Genomic DNA, 13,968 nt, shown 5'->3' on the forward strand with positions numbered 1-13,968 from the left:
TCCTTTACTCATTTTACTACCAGTTTCTCTTGTGGGCCGTTTTTGGGGGAGCCCTCCTGTACTTGGCTTTAGGGTAGTTCGTAAGCACCAGCTCTCCTTGTACATTATAATCCACTCACAATTCGCCTAAGCCTGTAGCCCCTCCCCAAGACTACATGTGACACCACTCACAAGTCGTACCTCCCATTCCAGAAGGACTGGGAAATATTTTGAGGTATATGCTGCTTATGACGTATATCATATATGCACATATTTAAAAAAAATATTAGACATTTAAAAATGGCATGATTAATCCATGTTTATGCATTACACAATGCACAGAAAAAGCACAGGGAACAATGCATTAATGTATTTGTCTAGAACAGGATTATTAGATGCTTACCATTAGAACACATAGGCTATGTTTTCAATGCACAGTGTTAAACATTTGATGAAATAAGGAATGTTGTTAATGTAGTGTTATAAAATGTTTTCTTCCAAATGAAAAAAAAAAAGCCTATTATGAAGTCTTTAAAGGGCCATAATACCCAAATGTTTAAACACTTGAAAGTGATGCAGCATAGCTGTAAAAAGCTGATTAGAAAATATCACCTGAACATCTCTATGTAAAAAAGAAAGATATTTTACCTCAAAAGTTCCTCAGTAGCCACCTCCCATTGTAAAGGATTTCTAAGCAGCATATTAGTATGTCTGTCCCAGGGGCGGACTGACAGGTCAGGCAAATCGACCCTTGCCCGAGGGCCCGGCTTCTTAGGGGCCCCATTCTGATCATATACTGAAGCAGTTTTTTTTTTATATATGTATTTTTTTTTGGTCTTTGTTTTTTTTATGTGGGTGGGGGCAGCAGGGGGGCCCTCTCACATGTGCGTGTTGCGGTGGTGGAGTTGAGGGACTCAAGTGTTAGTGTGTGACTTCACGAAGTTCACTGTGACTTAGTGTGCGTTAAGCTGCTGCCGCTGGCCTACTTCCTTTTTCACCTGGCTCAGCTGCTTACTGAGCTCCACCCACACGGCGTGCGCACACAATTTTAACTGTGACAATTTTGAGGACGTGGCACTGCAGCAGCGTAGCCACGTGTGGTGAAGGAGGAGGACTGAGTCAGGCGAGGAAACGACAACGACTTGGGTAAGGTAAGTGAAGCTCAGACTCGAGAGCCGGCTACCGGAGGCAAGTAAGCACTAAGCAGCAATATCTTTCATGATACCCTTAATTGTGCTGCTGAGCCTGGTGACTGCCTGTTAGGATTACTAGATATGTAATGTTCACTCTGTCTGTGTTTGGACTCGGTCCTGGGAGAATCTATAAGTTCTAACTATAACTTTAATTATTATGGGAGGGACACGTCACTCACACACACCACTGCCACTAATGCAAAGTGTTCGCTGTAGCCTGTGATCAGTGAAGTGGCGCGCAACAGACTCAGCAGTCACGTCTGCATCCGGCAGCACCCGGTTGGCTGGTGCGGTTTACTCATTAGGAGCGCACACTGTTTGTTCTGTTATAATGTGGTCGGCCAGTAGTACTGGGTTTATGAGGTTCAGGTCTTTTTCATATTTTCATTAGGCATACTGGCTGTCTTAAATGAAGGTTTTGTTTGTATATTGCAAGCGACCAGTTTGCTTTCTGAGATGGCATGTCTGTGTGTATTAACAGGAAGTTGCAAGGGAGACATCAGATTGTCTTTAAGAATTTGCAGACCAAACATTTTAATAAAAAAACATTCTCATATATATATATGTGTATCTGTAAAGCATGAGCATCTATTCCCTGTGGCAAAAAACACAGATTCTCTCTATGTATAAAAAAAAGTATTGATTCGCTTTTGCTGTACAAGCATTGTTTCTCATAGGTACTCTGTACACAAAAAATAAGTTTGTAGGTTCTCTAGCTGTGCAAGGTCTCTTTCTGCAAAAATACTAGTTTTGCTCCCACTGCATGCTCTTTATACATGCTCTCTGCATTTTACATTGAAAACTGTCTGTATGGAATGCTTTTTTAGTGTGATCACTGCTAAACAGGTGAGGGCCTGCTTAATACCACCTTCCTCCATTTATATTGCTCTTGGGGGCAATGACCAAGCATTTACTTATGCAAAGCAGCCAAACAATAAAGATTGACTTAAAGGGACACTATACCCAAAAAAATTATTTCATGATTCAGGTAGAGAATAAAATTTTAAACAATATTCTCATTTACTTCTATTTAATTTGCTTAATTCTTTAGATATCCTCTGCTGAAGAAATAGCAATGCACATGGGTGAGCCAATCACATAAGACATTTATGTGCAGCCACCAATCAGCAGCTACTAAGCCTATCTAGATATGCTTTTCAGCAAAGTATATCAAGAGAATGAAGCAAAATAGATAATAGAAGTAAATTAGAAAGTTGTTTAAAATGGCATGCTCTTTCTCAAGCATGAAAGAAAATGTTTGGGTTTCATGACCCTTTAAGCTCTAATAATTATTACCATATAACTGGGTAGTATGAGTGAAGTGAGGCATTTGCTTTAAATTCAAATTAATAGATTAGTCAATGTAAGTAATTAGTAAAATATTGCATTGCAGTCTGCTTGCTTTATTTATTCAGTATTGCTTCACTTGTTATATATTGGCTTGGCTGGTGGTAGCTGGTTAGTATTATCTAATTATGATCTTAAATGTATTTTTATTGTCTGTTATACTTTCTTTGATTCCCTACTGGGGAGGGGGCTGTGTGTGTGACAAATGGAACCTCTGTATACATCTGTATATAAGTACTGGGTAAGGGTCTGTGTTTGTGACAGAGGGAACCTCTATAATATATATCATTATATAAGTATTGGGGAGTGGCCTGTGTGTGTAACAAAGGGAACCTCTATAATATACATCTGTATATAAGGAACTGGGGAGGGGGCTGTGTGTGTGACAGAGAACCTTAATTGTCATTGGCTCACCCATATGTTCAGTTAGAAACCAGTAGTGCATTGCTGCTCCTTCAACAAATGATACCAAGAGAATTAAGCAAATTTGATGATAGAAGTAAACTGGAAAGTTGTTTAAAATTGTATGTTCTACTTAAATCATGAAAGAAATGTTTTGGGTTTCATGTCCCTTTAAAGTTAAATTTTGACTTTACTCTCCCTTTTAAAATTGATTTCTCTAAACCTGCCCTGGTTTCAGTTAAAATGAAGATAGTTTTATCTTATAGGATCATGTATCTCTTATTAAAAGGAAATATACGAATACAAATGAATGATTTTACCTCTAGCTGCCAGTAACAAGTGATTTTACCCCCTTGTCTGCCCCTCATTACTTTCTGCTCCATATTGTAGTGCATATAGGTATGGGGATTTTTTTTGCATAAGCACTTGTTAAATTACAATATTTAGTTCTTAGTAAAAATATTTAAGGAAAAAAATTGTCTCATTATATGGCAATTAAAAACATGATGGGGGAGGGGCATATGAGGTGGGAGGGGCAAGGGAGGTTGGAGGGGCAATATGGTAGAGGAGGGGCAGAGGTAGTTAGGTGGAGCAAAAAGGGGATGGGGGGCCCTGCCACACTTTTGCCCGGGGGCCCTGGTTGGTCTCAGTCCGCCCCTGGTCTGTCCCGGGACAACTGAAAGGATGAGCTTCATGCACTCTCATATTATTTCACCAATCAGGTAAAGGAAGCTTACTATGAAATCTCATGAGAGTTAAGTCAAATCTCATGAGATCACAGTAAGAGTTCATGAACTCAGCACTGCTGATGCTGATTGGCTGCTGTTCATTTCTTCATTTTTTTATTTTTTTTACCTGCAGCTGGGAGCAGCTGAGTATAACTTTTTACACAGAACTTACTCTGCTGAGCTGAGGAGATTGCGAGGTAAAATATCTTCCTTTTTTACATAGAGATACTCAGGTGATATTTTCCTGTCAGCTTTTTACAGTTATACTGCATCAGTTTCAAGTGATTTAGCATATGAGTATTATGTCCCTTTAAGTCCGGAATTAAGTCTGTTGTTTATAAGGCAGTTTCATTTGCTGACAATTATAAAAATTATAGAGGAGTTCTTTCTCTTGTACAATACACTTATCTTAATTTGACTAACTTTAATTCTGAAATAATTCTGCTATTCAATAGACATAGGGATCTGTTGTGGAATGACAAACATATAGTGATGAGATTTCATCCACCTATTGTTCACTTAAAGGGCACGCAAGTCAAAATATTTTTTTTTATTCAGATAGAGCATGCAGTTTTAAGACACTTTCCAATTTACTTCCATTATCAAATTTTGCAGTCTTTTTATATTCACACTTTTAAGGGAACAACATCCTACTGAGTATGTGAACAAGCTCACATGATATACGTATACTAGTCTGTGATTGGTTGATGTCTGTCACTAGTGATGTCGCGAATAGTTCGCGGGCGAATAGTTCCCAGCGAACATAGCTTGTTCGCGTTCGCCACAGCGGGCAAACATATGCGATGTTCGGTCCGACCCTATTCATCATCATTGAGTAAACTTTGACCCTGTACCTCACAGTCAGCAGACACATTCCAGCCAATCAGCAGCAGACCCTCCCTTCCAGACCCTCCCACCTCCTGGACAGCATCCATTTTAGATTCATTCGGAAGCTGCATTGTTAGTGAGAGGAGGGACAGTGTAGCTGCTGCTGATTGAATAGGGAAATCGATAGCTAGGCTAGTGTATTCAGTGTCCACTACAGTCCTGAAGGACTCATCTGATCTCTGCTGTAAGGACAGCACCCCAAAAAGCCCTTTTTAGGGCTAGAACATCAGTCTGATTTTTTTTTTCCTGTGTAATCTAATTGCAGTTGCCTGCCTGCCAGCGTGTGTGTCAGACTCACAGCGTATACTGTGCCCACTTGCCCAGTGCCACCACTCATATCTGTTGTAACAGTAGTGTACATTTAAAAAAAACAACACTTTTTTGACTGTGAAATAATAGCAGTCAGTTTCCTTCAAACGTGTGCGTTTCAGTGCCTGCCAGGGCACAGTGTCACATCAGTGCAACTCATATCTGGTGTAACAGTAGTGTACATTAACCCCTTAATGACCACAGCACTTTTCCATTTTCTGTCCGTTTGGGACCTAGGCTATTTTTACATTTCTGCTGTGTTTGTGTTTAGCTGTAATTTTCCTCTTACTCGTTTACTGTACCCACACATATTATATACCGTTTTTCTCACCATTAAATGGACTTTCTAAAGACACCATTATTTTCATCATATCCTATAATTTACTATAATTTTTTTTTATAAAATATTATAAAAAATGGGAAAAAAAACACTTTTTCTAACTTTGACCCCAAAATCTGTTACTCATCTACAACCACCAAAAAACACCCATGCTAAATAGTTTATAAATTTTGTCCTGAGTTTAGAAATACCCAATGTTTACATGTTCTTTGCTTTTTTTGCAAGTTATAGGGCCATAAATACAAGTAGCACTTTGCTATTTCCAAACCATTTTTTTTTTTCAAAATTAGCGCTAGTTACATAGGAACACTGATATCTGTCAGGAATCCCTGAATAGCCATTGACATGTATATATTTTTTTTTAGAAGACATCCCAAAGTATTGATCTAGGCCCATTTTGGTATATTTCATGCCACCATTTCACCACCAAATGCGATCAAATAAAAAAAATTGTTCACTTTTTCACAATTTTTTTCACAAACTTTAGGTTTCTCACTGAAATTATTTACATATAGCTTGTGCAATTATGGCATAAAATGGTTGTACATTTTTCTCTGGGATCCCCTTTGTTCAGAAATAGCAGACATATATGGCTTTGACGTTGCTTTTTGATAATTAGAAGGCTGCTAAATGCCACTGCGCACCACATGTGTATTATGTCCAGCAGTGAAGGGGTTAATTAGGGAGCATGTAGGGAGATTTTTGGGGTAATTTTAACTTAAGTGTAGTGTAGTAGACAACCCAAAGTATTGATCTAGGCCCATCTTGGTATATTTCATGCCACCATTTCACCGCCAAATGCGATCAAATAAAAAAAAACGTTACATTTTTCCAAATTTTAGGTTTCTCACTGAAATCATTTACAAACATTTTGTGCAATTATGGCACAAATGGTTGTAAATGCTTCTCTGGGATCCCCTTTTTTCAGAAATAGCAGACATATATGGCTTTGGGATTGCTTTTTGGTAATTAGAATGCCGCTAAATGCCGCTGTGCACCACACATGTATTATGCTCAGCAGTGCAGGGGTTAATTAGGGAGCTTGTAGGGAGCTTGTAGGGTTAATTTTAGCTTTAGTGTAGTGTAGTAGACAACCCCAAGTATTGATCTAGGCCCCTTTTGGTATATTTCATGCCACAATTTCACCGCCAAATGCTTTTTGGTAGTTAGAAGGCCACTAAATGCAACTGCGCACAACACATGAATTATGCCCAGCAGTGAAGGGGTTAATTAGGTAGCTTGTAGGGAGCTTGCAGGGTTAATTTTAGCTTTAGTGTAGAGATCAGCTTCCCACCTGACACATCAGACCCCCTGATCCCTCCCAAAGAGCTCTCTTCCCTCCCCCACCCCACAATTGTCCCCGCCATCTTAAGTACTGGCAGAAAGTCTGCCAGTACTAAAATAAAAGGTATCTTATATATATATATATATATATTAGCATATTTACATATGCTGTTGTGTAGGATCCGCCCTTAGCCCCCAACCTCCCTGATCCCCCTTAAAACAGCTTCCTAACCCTCCCCCTCTGCCTTATTGGGGGCCATATTGGGTACTGGCAGCTGTCTGCCAGTACCCAGTTTGCAAATAAAATGGTTTTTTTTTTATTTTTATTTCATTTTTCTGTAGTGTAGCTTCCCCCCCCCAAGACCAATCCCCCACCCGCTCCCAGATCACTTAGATTTCCAAGTACTAAATTATTTTCACCCATTTTTTCTGTAGTGTAGCGGTTCCCACCCGCTCCCTCCACGTGCACGTGCCCGCCCGCCTCCTCCCGTGCACGCGCTCGTGCCCCTGATGATCCCGCCCCCGATCCCGCCCCCTCTCTGACAAGGACCACATCGATGGCCGCCCACCCGCCTCCCACTTCAGCTCCCACCCACCAACGAATGCGGCCATCGATGCCCGGTGCAGAGAGGGCCAAAGAGTGGCTCTCTCTGCACCGGAGGGGTAAAATTTGTTATTGCAGGATGCCTCGACGTACGCCATACATCCTCAGGCTTTAACTGTATTTTTTCTGAGGACGTATGGCGTACATCCTCGGTCATTAAGGGGTTAAAAAATAAACTAGAAATTTGACTGTGAAATAAAAGCAGTCAGTTTCCTTCACACGTGTGCGTTTCAGGGCCTGCCAGGGCACAGTGTCACACCAATGCAACTCATATCTGGTGTAACCGTAGTGTACATTTAAAAAAAAAAAAAATTTGACTGTAATAGTTTGAATAGCAGTTAGTTGTCTGCAAGCGTGTGTGTCAGGCCTACAGCGTCTACTCTGCCAACTTCTGCCAGTGCACAGTGCCACTCATATCTGTTGTCACAGTAGCTTGCACGCATAGTACCACTAATCAAAAAAAAATGACAGGCAGAGGCAGGCCACCCCGCAGGGGCCGTCGTGGTCGTGGTGCTGTGATTCCCTTTGGCCCTAGAATAATGCAGTGTGGTGCGTTAAACGGGGAGTTTGGTCTGTCACTGTGAAGCGGGCGTAACCCTTATACTACCTGATTGATACAACCTCATACCTGATGTTTTAAAGCACGTTATTCCAAACAATTTAGGAATGTTAGGTGATTTATGCCCTTTATGGTTTCAAACCAGACTCTGCATCAACTACGCGCGGTTCGCCCGGTTCGCCTGTTCGCGAACATTTGCGGAAGTTTGCGTTCGCCGTTCGCGAACCCAAATTTTTATGTTCGCGACATCACTATCTGTCACATGATACAGGAGGCTGGAAAATGGGGGGGGGGAATAAACTTGTCAGAAAAAAAAAATTCTAATCATTATCTTTTTATTATGCACTTTTTAATTATGTAATTCTACTACATTGAGTGGTCCTTTAATTAGTTTAGTATGTAGAATTATTAACTTTAAACTCCTTATCCAACTAATGCGGTGAGTTTGAGAACTGACATCATTTAGATGAAATTTGTGAACTGTTTTATGAAATGAAGATATGGTTATATGTCCAGTAACAAGTTTAATTGTAACTGTTGTATTTTAATTAAAAAAGATATTACCTCAATTATTATTATTAGTAGTAGCAGTATTATTATTATTATTAATAATAATAATAATAATAATTTAAGGGTTAAATGTTCAGGCATAACTTGTGATTATACTCTTGCATCGTTTTGGAATTTGGGTAAAAGAAAGTGTTAATATCGATGTGTGTTTTTTTTCTCTCTTTGATTTCTGTGTGCAATTTATTTAGCATCCAGCACCCTTCATCACCAATTTGGGAAATACTACTTTCCAGAGTGTTTTACTGGGGTAGGTAAGACATTTTGAGTTTTAATGGCCTCAGTTGTGAGAATTATACAGGTACAAATCTCCTAATCAAGAATTCCAAAATCCAAACTTATTTTGAAATCCAGAATTTTTAATTAATGTTTTAAAAAAAAAAAAATATCAAAAAAAACCTTTCCGAGCCTTTAAGTCCAAATCTTCTCTGCTTGTGTCTTTAGTTTGTTTTCTAGGTTCTAAAATGCAAATAATACTCTATATTTACACAAAAATTATATAAAACTACATTTAGGTTGCATGTATATTTGCCTAAGTTACATTACATAAGATATTGTTTACACTTGGTTCTATCACCTCTCTAAACTGGCCTATTTTACAAATATCCCAAAATACAAACTATTCTGAAATACAGACCTTTACTGGTCCCAAGCAGTTTGGATAAAGTTTTTTTTTACCTGTATAACATTTTCTTCCCTTGAAGTTCATGGACCATATGAGATTCATCATACTGGATGAGAGATGGGAAAGATGATGAACATTAGAAGCCTGTTGTACAAATAGTACAACGTTTCACTAGTTGATGTCAATGCATGCTTATAACTTACTTTCATTAATTGCTTTGAAAAGCCCACAAAATACAAAAAAATCACGGTTCTTAACGTAGATGTATATATATGCATTTACCTAATAGGAGGCAAAACATTGTTGATGATAAAAATACATTATAGTTAATCTTATCTTTATTAAAAGATTTCAAAGATTCACATAACAATAAAGAAAAACAAAAACAAAAGACAATAATTTCCACAGAAGAAAAAGAAAAGAAAAAGTTTGCTTTGTCAACATTACATTTTTGCTCAAGTCCAAACAGTGCTACAATTTTAAATATCATGCTTTGTTCCAACTCCCTTTGACAGTTTGAGATGATATGAATACAATCAGGGGGGGATAAAAACACAGTTTTCAAATTCAACCAACTGCTTATAAGTTTAAGAATATGTGAGTTTAATAGTTAGCATTGAGACAGTGGATAAGGTCTGGGTGTGTTAATATCTATCATCCGCTATGTCAAATTGTTAGAGCTGTATTCATCTAGGTCTGTGCTGAACATAAAGGGGTTTTTGCTATGTTGAGGGATGATAGTGAGATTCCCAGAAGAACATCATTTCTGCAAAATAATCCAGCCTTCCTACAGTATAATAATAATATCTCTCCAGAGAGAGATTAGTTTTCATCTGTGATATCCACATAGACATCGTTGGCGATGACTCTGATTTCCAGAGTCTAGGAATCACGTGTTTGGCGCTGCATATGGCCAGTTGGAAAAGTGATGTATGTTGTCTAAAGGGGAATTTAGGGACAACATGAAATAAGTACACCATGGGGTCCAGTGGGATCTCAAAATTCATTAGCTTACTCATCTCTATCTCAAAATTCATTAGCTTACTCATCTCTCGGTTGATACTCCTCCAGAAGCTCGTTATTTTGGGGCAGTCCCACCATATGTGGAAGGGAGCACCCTCTCCTGTACATTTTTTCCAGCATCTGTCAGATGCCTCAGGGAATATAAATTTTAATCTATGAGGAGTAAGATACCAGCGAAGCAAAAATTTATAGTTTGTTTCTAATAGGGTTGCTGAGTGTGCTGATTTGGCTGTATTCTGGAAGATCACTAGCCATTCTTGTTCTGTAAGAGTTCTCTGTGCCAGGACCTAACCGTTGGCATGTGTTGACCCTCAGGAGGTGTAATTAGAAGTTGGTATAAAGTGGAGATGGTGCGTGGTTGTGGAAAGTCCTGGGTGCATAGCTTCTCCAGAAATGTGCGGTCTCATGTTATTTGGTGTTTGAGCTTGTGTGAGTCTATAAAGTGTTTGAGCTGTAGGTACCTAAACCAATGAGTAAAGTGTGTGTCATTCAGTTCCTCCAGGTGTTGCCTCGAGATCAAGCTTCCCCCCTCTAGCATTGTGTATAGTGGAAGTAGGCAACCCAGTCCAACTGGTAGTTTTGGTGATAAGGACACCCCTATCAGGAAGTCGACATTGGACAATACAGTTGTCAGGGGAGAGGGAATTGAGGATATGTGTTTGTGCTTGTGGAGTATAGTTGACCATACATTAAACATTTCTTTTATTATGGGGTACTCTTTAGATAGTGATGGTTGGCCTCCTTTAGGCTGCCAACAATACACTCCCAACTGTATGGATTCAGTGAGGTCATGTTCTAAGGTCTGTTATAGTTCAGGGGAAGTGTACACCAGTCCATTATTCTTCTCAGAAATATCACACTACGGTACTTGGATAGGTCTGGGACGCCCAGACCTCCAAATGTTTTTGGTAAGTAAAGGGTAGATCTGGTAACTCTAGGTGAGCGCTTTCTCCAGATGTAAGAGTTCAGTACTTTTTGTAGTCTAAAGATATATGTCTCTGGGAGCGGTATTGGGAGGGTCTGAAACAGGTAAAGTATTTTAGGAAGAATGGTCATCTTAGTTACCCCGATTCTACCCAACCATGATATTTGTTTGTGTAGCCATAGGGAGGTATCTTTGCTGATAACGGTTATTAAAGCTTCATAATTTAGATCAAATAGTTTTTGTTTGTCTACAGTGAGATGAATGCCCAGGTATTTTAAGGAGGACAGTTGTATCTGATAGGGTACCTGTGATATAAGTTTTTGAATTTCTGTATTGTTTAGATTGACAGGGAGGATCTCCGATTTATTTTAGTTAACTGAGTAATTAGAAAAAACACCGAATCTCCGCAAGGAGCTCTGTGCCACAGAGAGAGACGTAGTCAGGATCAACAGCAAATCGTCTGCGTAGAGTGCCAGTTTATGATGGGTCCAATAGTGGGGATAATGGGCATCCTTGTCTGGTGCCGTTATATATATTGAGAAGGGAGTAGACAAGATCCCATTCACTTTGATTGTGGCTGTCGGATTGGAGTAGAGGGCAAATATTTTTGAAATAAAACTGTCAGGGAAGCCAAAAAATTTTAAAGTCAAATGTAGAAAAGTCCAGTCCAGTCTGTCAAAAGCCTTTTCGGCGTCAGTCGAGAGTAATATAGAAGGAATGTCATGATTCATTGCATATTGCAATAAGTGAAGTACCTTTACTGTGTTATCCTTTGCCTCTCTCTGGGGCACAAAGCCCACTTGGTCTGGGTGAATAAGTAGGGGCAAAATCTTATTGAGTCTGGTAGCCAAGATCTTCGCATAGCTCTTCACATCAACATTCAGAAGTGAGATCGAGCGATAATTTGAGGGGGCTGTGGGGTCTTTACCCGGTTTTGGTATAACAGTGACTACAGCTGCCAGCATGGAAGGTGGGAACATAGATTCCTGGTCAACCTGGTCAAAGGCAGAGAGGAGGTGTGGCAGTAACAGGTTCTTGAATTTTTTATAATAGGAGTTTGTAAGGCCATCAGGCCCTGGGCTCTTTCCTATTTTTAAAGAGTGGCTTGCTGCACTAATCTCTTCTAATTTGATTGGGGAGGCGAGGGATTCTAGGTCCTCTGGCGGGACCGTAGGTGCAGTCACCTGCTCTAGGAATTGGTGACAATGTGTCAAATGTTCCTCCTTATTTTTGTGGGGGGTCAGGTTATAGAGGGCAGAATAATAGTCTCTGAATATCTCGGCTATTTTATAAGAGTCTACTGTGGTCTCCCCATTTGTATCCCGCAATGTAGAGATGAAATGTGTGGCCTGTTTTACTTTAAGCACTCTGGCCAACAACCTACCAGGTTTATTACCTTCTACGAAAAATTTCTGTCTCAGCTTCAGGGCTTGCGTATGGGCTGAGTGCTCTAGGAATGTTGTAAGTTTGTTTTTAGCCTGGTCTCTCTGTAATTTCAGTGAGATGTCTTGGGGGTTTAATTTATAGGAACTATTCAAGTGCTGATACTTGGTGGTGAGGTCTTGGTAGTGTGTTCTAAGGTCTTTACCCTGTGTCAAGTTAATTTTTATCATCTCTCCTCTCAGGAAATACTTATGGGCCTCCCAGAGGACACATGGGGCAATGCCTGGGGTTTTATTATTTGAGAAATACTCAGACAATGACGCTTTAATTTGTTGTGATATAAGGTTGTCTTTGAGGAGAGTATTGTCAAAGTGCCATTGGTAGGGCTTAAAAGGGAGAGATGCCCAGTGCGTGGTACAGATGACTGCTTAGTGATCCGACCAAGTGGTGGGAAAGATGTCAGTGTGTGTGACAGAAGCAATAGATGTGTGATCTATAAGGATATAGTCAATGCGTGAGTGAGAACGCTTAGGCGTTGAGTAAAAAATAAAGCCCTTGCTAGTGGGGTGTTGAATGCGCCATGGATCAAGTACTCCTAGGAGAGTCAGGTCATCTCTAATGGATTTAAGCGATCTTTTTGATAGTTGAGAGTGTGCTGAGGAACTATCTAAAAATGGATTTAATGGCGTGTTGAAGTCACCTTCAATCACCAGTGAACCCTTGTAAAAAGCTAGGACATTGTTGAATATCTTACGGAGAAAAGCTGCCTGATGGGTATTGGGGGCATATATATTAACTAATGTGACTGGTTTACCGTGTAGCAGTCCCAGCAAGGCCAGATATCTCCCCTCACAATCCCTCTCAACCTGTTGTATGTGGAATGGCAAGGATTTGTGGACTAATATACTAACCCCCGAAATATTTTTATCTGGATGGCTGCTGTGGTAGTGAGTGGGGTATAAAGTTGTAAAGAACCTAGGTTCCTGACCACTTAAGTAATGTGTTTCCTGCAAAAATAAAATATCAATTTGTTTGTGGGTAATGTCAGCGAATGTGACCCTTCTTTTATGGGGGTTTTTAAACCCTCTTACATTTTGAGTCATAAATCTGACCGGTTTTCTAACTGTCATTGTTCATCTAAGGTTGAGTGTTATGCAGGGAGGATTGGGTTGGAAGCAATATAATCCCGGTCTGGTCATAGGTATATATAAATGCTGTAAGGTTTTTTATGAGATAACTGTACTTAGTGTGGAACAATGTAGCGAGACTTTGCGTTTGGTGGAAATTAAAAACAAACAAACAAACAACAGAATAACAAAACTATTAAGAACAATATAAACATAAACAAACAATATGACATTAAATGTCACACAGTAGGGGAAGAATAGCCTATCCCAAATTGTGCAAATAAACAATAAACAATAGAGGACAAAACATTTAAGTTTAAACTAGCAGTCAGTGTAGATCTTTAGTGCAGGTTTACAGCAGGTAGATCAGTTATGTAAACTGCACAGCCCAATAAGAGGCAAAAGAAAAAGGGCTAAGTGTTCATCTAAGACAACATTTGTACCAAATATGAAATTATCTCACCCAGTCACTGAGTTGGATCCTCAGGTGTTGTCGGTACTTGGCTCTTCCTGCTGTTTCTTGGTCTTCTTGGGCTGTTGCTGCAGCCAAAGGGTTCTCGGAGGTCTAGCAGGGTTTGCTGGGTTAGAGTAATCAGAGCTCCTTCCTGTCGCCGCGGGTGATGAAGGATCTATTCCCAATGCAGCACATGTCTCCGAGATATCATCTGGTGTCTTGCAAATGTGT

Source organism: Bombina bombina, chromosome 1, assembly GCF_027579735.1.
Source record: "Bombina bombina isolate aBomBom1 chromosome 1, aBomBom1.pri, whole genome shotgun sequence".
In the NCBI taxonomy this organism is placed as follows: Eukaryota; Metazoa; Chordata; class Amphibia; order Anura; family Bombinatoridae; genus Bombina; species Bombina bombina.